The sequence below is a fragment of the Nothoprocta perdicaria genome, unplaced genomic scaffold, assembly GCF_003342845.1.
Source record: "Nothoprocta perdicaria isolate Ctin4 unplaced genomic scaffold, notPer1 scaffold_249, whole genome shotgun sequence".
Classification (NCBI taxonomy): Eukaryota; Metazoa; Chordata; class Aves; order Tinamiformes; family Tinamidae; genus Nothoprocta; species Nothoprocta perdicaria.
In genome coordinates, this window is record NW_020455476.1 from 552,792 (window position 1) to 563,071 (window position 10,280).

The 10,280-nt window shown below is 39.7% G+C and overlaps 1 long non-coding RNA gene across 1 annotated transcript; it reads left to right on the forward strand.

Annotated features, from left to right (window-relative positions):
* Positions 1 to 6,991: 6,991 nt before the first annotated feature.
* Positions 6,992 to 9,429, forward strand: LOC112947847. Its single transcript, XR_003249486.1, has 2 exons — positions 6,992 to 7,073; positions 9,356 to 9,429. It is a non-coding gene; the product is annotated as an uncharacterized LOC112947847 (long non-coding RNA).
* Positions 9,430 to 10,280: the final 851 nt, after the last annotated feature.

The window sequence follows — 10,280 nt, forward strand, 5'->3', positions numbered from 1 at the left end:
AGCAAACATGCTGCTGTACACAAATACACTTGCAGACATGTCCATACATAGACATTCTACATGCTAGCAGCGTTTTATACGGATACATAGCTTAATCCAGGAATAGCTGCCTTGCAATTATTTCCACTGCGGGAAACAAGAACAATCCTGTGATTGTTCACAGAAACACCTGTTCACAGAAACACTTGTAATTGAAAACCTGAATTATCAACTACCTTTTTCTGGTAAATACTTGATCAAAAAGTTTTTAAGTAGGTTGATTACATACACACATTTTTTTTTCTACATCTAACTTTGAGAAAATGTGATATTTATATTAATAATATTAACTTCACAGAGAAGATGATGTAATTACTTCCACACAGAGCTAAGTTTTAGTTATTCTTAAAGCAGAGGCACTGTAAGCTAACTTTCCAGCATCTAGATTTATCTGCTGTATTTCAAAAACAGCGTAGAGAACAAGAATGTTAAATAGCAACATTTTTCTCTACACTTTTCATTCATCTTTATTCTATATTTGCAGTTTGGTCCCCTCAGATACAAATTCAATTAAATTTCACATTCCCTTAATTAGCTGTTTTCATAGTAACTGGGTTATTATGGATCATGTTGAGACCTTGGTTGTGAAACTTGGCATTTCCTCAGAGTACCAATTTGAAGCTTGGGCAGAACAGAAGCACAAGACTGCACAGCAACTACTCAAACATATCTAACAAGTTTAAGCAATAAGGAAAATGAATGCAAACACTCTTTAAAAATCATGACTAGKTGCTACTTTCTCTACTTATTCTGTACCAGTCTGGGCAACTACACCCCATTCCCTGCAAACCACGTCTTTCTTRCTCAGTTTCTACTAAGCTGAAGAAACAATTTTCCATCCATAGCTTTTTGAATTTACTTCTGCACAACAACCTCCATCTTTCACAAGGARACTGGGAACCTGTAACCAGGAGAGGAGCCAATTACCTCATTGCCTGCGGTTGTATCATCTAGATGCCAAACAGAGTTGCAGGCCCCTTCCACCTCTCTTTATCTCATCCTTGCTTGAAGCAGGCACAGCTGCCTTGTAAAACACTATTAACAGTAGTAGGTGATAAGAGATGCAATTAAACCTTATTAGAGCCCTGAAAGGAACAACTCAGACACAATTTCTTTTAAACTCAACACTGTTTTTCTCCTGTTTAAGCTAGGRTTAAGCTGATCTCCTGGCTTTTTCCAGACATCAGAAACTGAAAGAAGGCAGYTTATCTCCCTCAGAACAGTCATTTTGTTTTCTTCCTTACTAGATTGGTTACAACTCTTAACWAGCACAGGATGACAAATGCCAGAGCAAAGTCCACTGAACCAGACATTTACATAATAATATTAATAATAAAAAGAGGAATTGCACAGCCATATCCACCAAGACAGAGAGAGAAAAAAAAAATAAACTAGTCCTCAAGTGGTAACTTGGGAAGTGAGGCCTGAACCACCCCCCACCCTCAATCACTTGTTCCCCTCTCCAAACCAGGACCCCATTTCACAACACCTTGGCTTGTGTTATTGCATAACAGAGCTAGCTGCTCTGCCAGGGCCAATTTAAGCCCGCTTAAGCAGACAAACAGAAAAATGTTGCAGGAACAAAACATTTTTTGTGTCCTCAAGTTGAATTTAACAAATATTTTTGCTGTCAAAATAGAAAAGGGGGAGATTTTTATTTTAAGAAAATGCAGTTTTCAGAATATTTAACTTGGCTTTAATGTTCTTGTTTCATTAACCGAAGATCYGAAAAGCCTAAAAGTGCAAGTTTTTAACTTGAGTAAATGTTCGATTTGAGCAAAACTTTTATTCATGACTTTTACCTGGACATTCAGATAGGTGCCATTTTTGTACATAGGTGACTACTAAGATCAGAAGGGGAATCAAGAAGAGGGAAATGAGTATTACAGAAAGTGGCGAGGCCTGGAATCTCACTAGGCTGATACGTGGGTGTACTGCAAACAGTAATTAATTTTCATCGCACCCTTCGTGAGGTGAGGAAGTGATGCTGTCTCTGCTGTCCAGAAAGGAACATAAGCACTCACAGCAGAGAAAAAGGACACACTTTCACACTGAGAGTCTGATTTGACAGACATGGCATCTGGTTTCATCCTGTACAATTTTATATTGCACTTAGTATAGTTAACACAGTCCCTACTCACTAGTTTTTCTAAAAATATTAGTAAATAAACAGTATGTTCAGCGCTTTCTTATGCAACCCTATGTGCTAACTGTTAATGAAAGAGGGCTTTGACTAGGTCCTAAAAAAATTATGATTATAAAATTCTACCTATAGTTTCTCTAATATCCTGAGCTTATAAAGCACTTAGTAAGACAAATTAAGAACAGAAGAGAACTTTTTCATATAAAATGCTCTGTATGTGGGTTCACAGCGAGTGGTCTGCTATCAGTATTGTCTAGCCTATGTTTGCTGAAAGCTGTATCTGATGTTAATGGTACGGCAGGAGCTAATTAGGCAAGAGTCAAGTATGTACTAGGGTAATCCTGCCTTTTTCCCACTTTTCAACTTAAAACTCATGGCCATTCCCTGCTAATTACACTGTATGGATTACTTAGGTGCCAACATAAGCTGCGTGCAAAAGATAACACTAAACTGGGAGATGAGTGAAAAGGATCTGACCTTCTTAGTCAAGGTCGCTGATAGTGTAATTATTCTGAAAGGCAAGGCGTAATGATCTCGTGTGCTAGCGAGGCACCCCGGCTATTCAGTTCAGCAAAAAAACACAGTGTTTTTCCAGTATGCAATCCGTGCCTATGGTTGTAACATACACATTACGGTTAAAGCTGCACGCGCTTGCTCTGCCTGAGCATGGGGCACTGCTCTCGAAGATGTGGCAGGAGGAAGAAAGAAAAGGATTAGAAAGGGTTGTTGCACACACAGCTCCCAAGGGAAGCAAGACTAGTGGGATGCAGCTCTCAATTTCCAGCAGCTTTTCTGTTTCTTGCCTAGTGAGCAAGTACCCAGTGAGAGCTGGGAGCTCTCGCTGATGGGTGMTCTGAGGGGCAGAGCAGAGCAGCCTCTGCTCCTGCTGCCAAGGAGACCCTGCACACACATGGGCAAGAGGCCAGTTTCCCTTGCTCCTGGAAAAAAAAAAAATCAATGCACTAGAAATAATAATTTTGTTCACAGAGCCAATAGTAGTAGTGTAGATGCATTTCTTTTAGCTAAGAAAATTAATCTTTTTTTTTTTTTCCTGGAGAAAGGAAATATTTTCTATCAGACCTGCTTAGAAAGCCAGACTATGTACAGCAAATAAAATAGATGGATACATGCTCCCAAAACTTGCTTGTTTTAGACAATTGTATCAACTGATTAAATGTATTCTTCAAACTCCACTTCCAATCTYGGTAAAATAGTAGTAAAAACCATCTCTGTGGAGCTGTGAGGTTTTGGAATTTTTTATTGCCATTATTTTACCTACTTGCTTATGTTTCATCACTGGAAGGATGTCAGAAAGAAGACAAGTGTGATTAATTATCAATTAGCATAYCCCATTTCAAAATGAATCGATCGCTATATTTGGCAATATGTACTATTGACTGAGATGATCACATAATCTTTCCTAAACTAATTTGATTTTGCACCTTCAGGAATTTTGAGTAGAGGTCAAAAACTGATATCAACTCTGCTCCACGGGGTGCTTACCTTGCCTTTTCAACAGCTTTTGCTTTCCAGTTTTCTAAATTCAGTATTTTTAATTAAATCTCCTGCTCTTTGGCACATCTCCATGCTACAGTCAAGGATGTGCCGGGACATATCAGTAGGATATGCCTGTAGGACTCAGAGCGCTCCACGAGCAGAGGGACCAGCTGGGAGCGGGCAGTACAGGGAGCAGTTTCTGCGGGAGTTAGAGGCGCTCTAGCCTCTGCGGGTACATAGATTTTTGAGACTGAGTTTCACTAAAATGTAAAACCCCACAGACTTCCTCTTTCCTTTGGTACTAATGAAGACTGTGTAACAGCTGGCGTGTCACACTCAGCACTTTTTTTTTCTGACTCAGTACAAATTATTAGCAGTGTTAGGTGCTGTATTCCCGTTACAGAAACAATGTCTAATTCGCTGTGTGTGTAAGAAAGCCAATCTGATCTCAATTTACACTCGTGGTGGTCTGCTTTTTGGAAATGTATTGTTTATTTTCTCCAGTATTGCTCAGAATTTCTGGGAGCCAGTCAGGTAAGATATAAAAGGATTAGGATATTAAAAAAAAAAAAAAAAAAAAAAGACAAAACTAGGCACCTCAAAAAGTGGAAAATGCCTAAATAGTTAAGGAAAAAAGGACCAAGCTTTGTAGTTTCCTTGTGAGAAGACTGAATACATCTGTGGAAATGATCCTGCATGTCCCGGAGAAGGTGCCCTGGGAGCAGGATTCAAGGATTCAGCTGCTTGGGATGAAGCTAAAGTCCATATGTCCTAGCACCCACTGAAAAATCCTGGCAAAATCACATGGCAGCCCCACAGGGGTTTTCAATGCATTCACCCACCAGCTCTACCACAAACTGTGGCCAAAATAAAATGACTAAACAAAATCACCTGCTCTGTACGACTGGCCCATGTTTGTAAAAGCCGATGAAATGAGCCCATGTGGGTTTATTGTGGGGCCTACAGTACAGAGGGAACAGCCCTCACTTTCTCCACAAACAGTGGGTTGAAAGACAGCTCTGTCCTCATATAATCCCTGAATTTAAAAAAGCCTTAATCTGTATTCACAAAGAAATTACTTATGCATGCACAGTAGACAAGACAAAATGTGAAGTTTCACTAACTTCAGCCCGGCTGTCCTTTTGTCTTGTTTTTGATTCCTTAGACTCTCCAGATAAATTTCAACATAGCCAGGAAAAACAACAGTGTAGCTCATATGGGTTCCTATAAAACCAAGGCAGGGATTTTCAGCATGTAGAAAACACACTGAGCATGTGACTAAGGCAATAACAAAATATTGCAAGGTTTACAAGGACCCATATTTAATAGATGCCCAATCACTGCAGATTGTTCTGTGTGACAGGCAGGAAATTGTGTATCCGCCCCACAGGCCTCCTTTCACAATTGAAAAAAAGCAGCTGGGGAAAGAGCTGGGCAGCTAGTGGGAATGCAGGCGGCGGCAGAGTGAAAGGCCTCGGAGAGAGCAGGCTCTCCAAGGGTGCTTGGAAGCACTGGCCGGAGCTGGAGGCCGCGTGTGGCTGTGGGGAGAAAAAGGGAGCAAAGAARGAATCCCTTTTATTGGGGTGAAATCAAAGGAAGTTGATTCCAATGAACAAAACCAGTGAATCATGTTCCAGAGGTTTTACTGAAAAGCACATGTAGTTAGTGCTCCCTTTTATGCCACACTGATAATGGAGTTTATGTTTCTTTGATGGGAACCATCCATCCTCTTTTGCATCTCAGAAGGAAAAGCAGTTTCCCATTGCAGATGTCAAAATTGTGTACTAGACTGTGACTTGTTCTGAGCCATACTTGAATATTTTGCCTTGAGGCAGGAGGCAGGAACGGGTGGTCCCGTGCAGTGCAGGAGCCCCCCTCACACTGGGTTGTGCAGCTCCCTGTGCACCTCGGTCTTTTCCCAGCTGGGGTTAATCAGTGTAACTCCAGGGATGTTTGCAGTGCTGTGCTCAGCCTTCACACCTGATCAGACTGCCTTTCTTGTGGCAAACAAGAGTAAATCCCCTGGTTTTGATTTACAAGAACTGTTTTATTTCTTTGTACATAAATGCAGGATGTCTTTGTAAGAAACACAGTACAAATTTGCACACATTCAGCCTAAAAATTAWCATGCTTTAGTGCATGGTTTTACCTTCTGTTTATTTTTTGCACAGTGTCACCACTAAAGTTATTTCAGAACCCCTGGAGTTGCTTGTGGTGCTTTCTTACACCCCCAGGAGTGCAAATGGTAACCCAGGGAATATGCAAGTGGATGGACAGACCTTTCTGACAGAGTATGAAAGAGAACATCATTGCTCCTTATGTCAACACAGCTCCTTAGGGACATTCTTCTTCAATTACTCCACACTGATATTTTTGCTCTTTGTAAACCACTGACACTTGAACCCCTTTRTTTGCCACTCCACAGCTCACAGACAATGCTGGGGCGATATTTGTCGTATTTCTAGAGCTGGCTCACAGTAACACCAATGCCAAAAAAAAGAGAGAGAGAAAAAAAAAGCCTGATGGCACTGCAATATGCCAAGCTTTGGGAAAATATTCACCATTTAATTTTCTCTTTGCTTCAGTCCCAAAAGACAAGGTGGCACACATGTTTCTTCCTCTGTGATGTACCTGTTTTAATCCTTGGCTGCAGTCTATCAGCTATTCCTTTTAATTCTGGGATATTTGTTCTCTGCTTCTCACATAAGATATTCTTTCATCTAAATCCATGCAGGTATACTGTCATCTTCTCCTTTTCAGGTCAAGGGAGGCACTAACTTCGTTGTACACAATAGAGGTCTCCGAGTTGCTGTGTAAGCTGTTATGAAAATTAATGTATTCAAGTCTGTGCAAACCTCCGTCTTACTTAATCCTCACTTCTGGATTGGCAAATCTTCTTTTCCTTGGTGATTCAACCTCTCCTTTGGAATATGTATCTTTAATTACATTTTGCTACACATAATCCAAGCCATCCTGTGTCAAATATGTGACAAGAGATAGAGAACTGCTTCATTGCTAGGGTGGCGTTTAGACTGCAAGCAGGCTGTCAGGAATAAAATAAAAAGCTGGGCAGGGTTTCTTGTATTTTAGAAAATCAGAGTCTGTATGTAAAAAACAAGAGCAAAAATTGTATTATCATTTTAAATTTAACTAAMATGACTTTAATGCAAAGTTACGTAAACAGAAAAAAAAACAAGGCAGCAAAGACACTTCAAAACTATAGTAAACACTACTTTAAAAACATATTCACTTTGTCTTTGGATTTCTACACATTCTTTTCTCTATTTTTGCTTTGCAGAGACTAAGCTTTCTGTGAAAGAGAAAGTCCTGCCCAGCGTGCTTCACAATGAGGCCCACAGCAGCTGGGATCTTTCAGTGCAACATCAAAAATCAGGTAAAAAAAATATTCTTTAATAGGAAAACCACATCCCATAGGCTGTATGGCAGCCATCATCTACCAGGACTGATCTGAGCATATGAGAAAACAAATGGCTTGTGAGTGCTGCAGCAGTAATCAAAGGAATTGCTTGGCTTGGAGAGGGAATCAAAAGCAATGACGTATATGAAGCGATGGCCTGCTGCCCATGCAGGCAGGATGTGTTGGTTGAAGCACTTGTGTCTGCTAAGATGATGAAGGACTATTACCCAAATGAGAGAAATTTCTGAAATATCACTTGGGAAGAAGCAGCATCTGGATTTGCCTTGTCAATTGGCTCAGGCTTTGTTCTCCTCTGAGCAAGTTTGATTTTTTAAGAGTGTAACTTGCTCTTACATTGATATASCTACTGATTACTGTACATAATCATTTAAAAAATATTCCCTTTTGAGGTGTTGCAAGTTGGGCAGACAGAAAAAAATCAAGATATTTCTAATAACTGATAATTTCAAAAAYGTTAGCCAAATGCTTTTAGAGGCAAAACCATGTGACAAGTACATTAGCAGTGCCAGGCGTTTTCAGATCTGCCTTGGGTCCTACATGCCATTAAAATGTTTGATGGGGAGTCTCTTAAATATGGTCCTCCTGTTATACTGTCTGTTGCTGTATTTATGCCCTAGATAATTAAGTAAGAGATTTCATTTTTTTTCCTGTCTTTACCAAATTAAACTCTGTTCACATTAATCTGCTCCATATGCTCATTAACTGAGTTATATTTCATATGCAGGAGAATAAGATGGGATTTATTGTAGACATCCCACAATTCCAGATGTGGCTCCATGGTCATGGGTTGAAAAAGTGAATTCCCCTGTCTACGCCCACTTCACTTCTGTGTCAGATATTGCTTCTTAGGAGCCAAGTAATATGCCAGTGCAGTCTGACAAGGAACACAGGAGAATGCACACCATAAATGCCAAATGGAAAAGAATCGCTTTTTCTTCTTTTTCATCTGATAAAAAAATGTAATTTCTGATGTAAGTTTATTTTTAGCTGAGAAGAAGCAAATATTATGCAAATGAACAATAGGTATGGATGGAGGGATTGCAAATTTCATATATCCAAATAAATTTTCTTAATTAGGGAAGTCTCTTTATGTCTTTTTTTGAGGGGGAATTATTTTGCTCGGCATGAATGCTATGTTCTTTCTGCCATAGAGTAATGAAAACAAAGCAGCTGTGTATCATGTTTCCCCATCAAACTAAGAAAAAGCCAAACAAACTTTTTTTTTTTTTTTTTTTTTTTTGTAATCAGCCAGTTCTGATATGAGTGGTGTTTTTTCGGCTTTTAGCCTAGGAGATGTCAAGAGTGCTACAGTGATTAAACATTATCATGTCACATCTGTTTAGAGGCAATATGTAAACTCTTAAAAAAATAGCTAGGCTTTGATAGCTTATTACCCATTTACACTGGCAACATGCGGGGCCTTATGTACAGCTAAGACCCCAGCTGAAGATGGTAAAAAAGAGAGATGTTAATGCTAGGTGTGAGAGAAAATCCTGCGTTTGCAAAGACAGACACCTCTCATCAAGTGCAGTGTCCCAGCTGGCATGCATGTGGCTTTATTAAAGAGCATACAGGGGAGAAAAAAAATCAGTGAGAGAATTAGGCAAGCAAGGATCCTGTCATAAGCATCGTGCAGCTACATCATGTTTTATGGTAGTATCCAGAAAAATTGTGAAACCAAGACATGCTTCTGGGAAGAGGCAGGAGAGCTTGGAAACACAGTGTCATCCTCTTGCATGTGGATAGTTTCTCCAAAAGTGAATTCCTTTTTGAATTTTTATTTTTAATGAGATTGCTGCTATAAACTACTCTCCATGTGATAAAGATGCATTGATAACACTATACAAAACAAAATTATTTTCTGCTCCTGATGGACATAAAACGCCAAAGGAGCTAAAAGTGTATTCCCCATGACAACTAATTAATGAGCTGTCTGCATTTTCTGATTTCTTCTAATCATGATGTTCTGTGATTGATGAATATAGATATTACATGAGCAGCAGCCTCGTAGTATTTTCAAGCCTTGGGAAGGGGGCTTTTATTTATGCTGTGCATCTCTCCTCCTCAGCATTCCTGCATTTGAAGGAGTGAGCAGTCAAGTGTTGCACTGAAACTTGGAAACTCCACTGCTGATGAGCATGAAGTGTCCCTATTTCCAGATGCCGTCAAGGAAGCACTTAAAAGAGAAAGTCTTACACTGGGGAGGAGCTTATCAGGTTTGTTTTCTCTTCTTTCAGGTGTAGAGCTTTAACTAGACAATGTTGCGTGACCAGGATCCATGTATCTATAAATCGGACAAATTCGTCTCATTTTGCTGATGCCTTTCTGGGAAGGGGCTCATGGAATCAGTTTACCTGGGAAAAATCTATGCTGCCTCAGTGAATCTTTAATATACCCAGTCTTGCAGATTTAGCATTAATCTCATCCTCCAAGGTAAATTTTTTATGTCTTATTTGTCAAAGGTACTTAAAGGTCTCTGYGAGTATAAGCAGTGATCTGACATGTTCATGAAAGTGGATTCTTGCATCCGAAAAGCCCCAGTGTGCATGGAGGGGTGGTGTGGAGTAGAGCCCGTGGCTACGAGCCAAGCATCTCGTTTATTTGCAGAGCACTCTGCATAATGTTTGGGACCCTTGAGGCTTTGCCATAGAAAAGTAATGATAAAGGAAAAATTTGCAGAAATAAAGTGCTTGGGAATGGGTAAGTTCTTCCTTTTCACATGAATGAAGAAAAACACGGCTYGTCTGCCTTGCTTTTTAAGCAGTTGATTGACTGAGAGCAACTCTAGATAAAAATGGTGCTCACAAATCTTGTAGTGGTACTTACATATACATCTATATGCACACACACACACATGCACACACAGAGAAGAGCCTGCAGTGGATCCAGCTAATAAAGTTATCTGCTTGTTGTTTTGCTTCTTCTTTCATTTAGGTACCAGATTTTGTTTTGTTTGATTCTTTTGTGATTTGTTCTGCTCTAGCCATGAGTTCTGGAGCTTGGGAAGTTTTAACACGATTGGGACTCTTGGGAAATAAGCAGCAGAATTGTTTATGCCATTTCTGTGGAGACTACCTCTGTGTTTTTACTATAATCCTAGTGTTCTGATCACATAGAGAATATGCGAAAAATGCAAAAGATGTTAAGCCATAGAATTTCTTT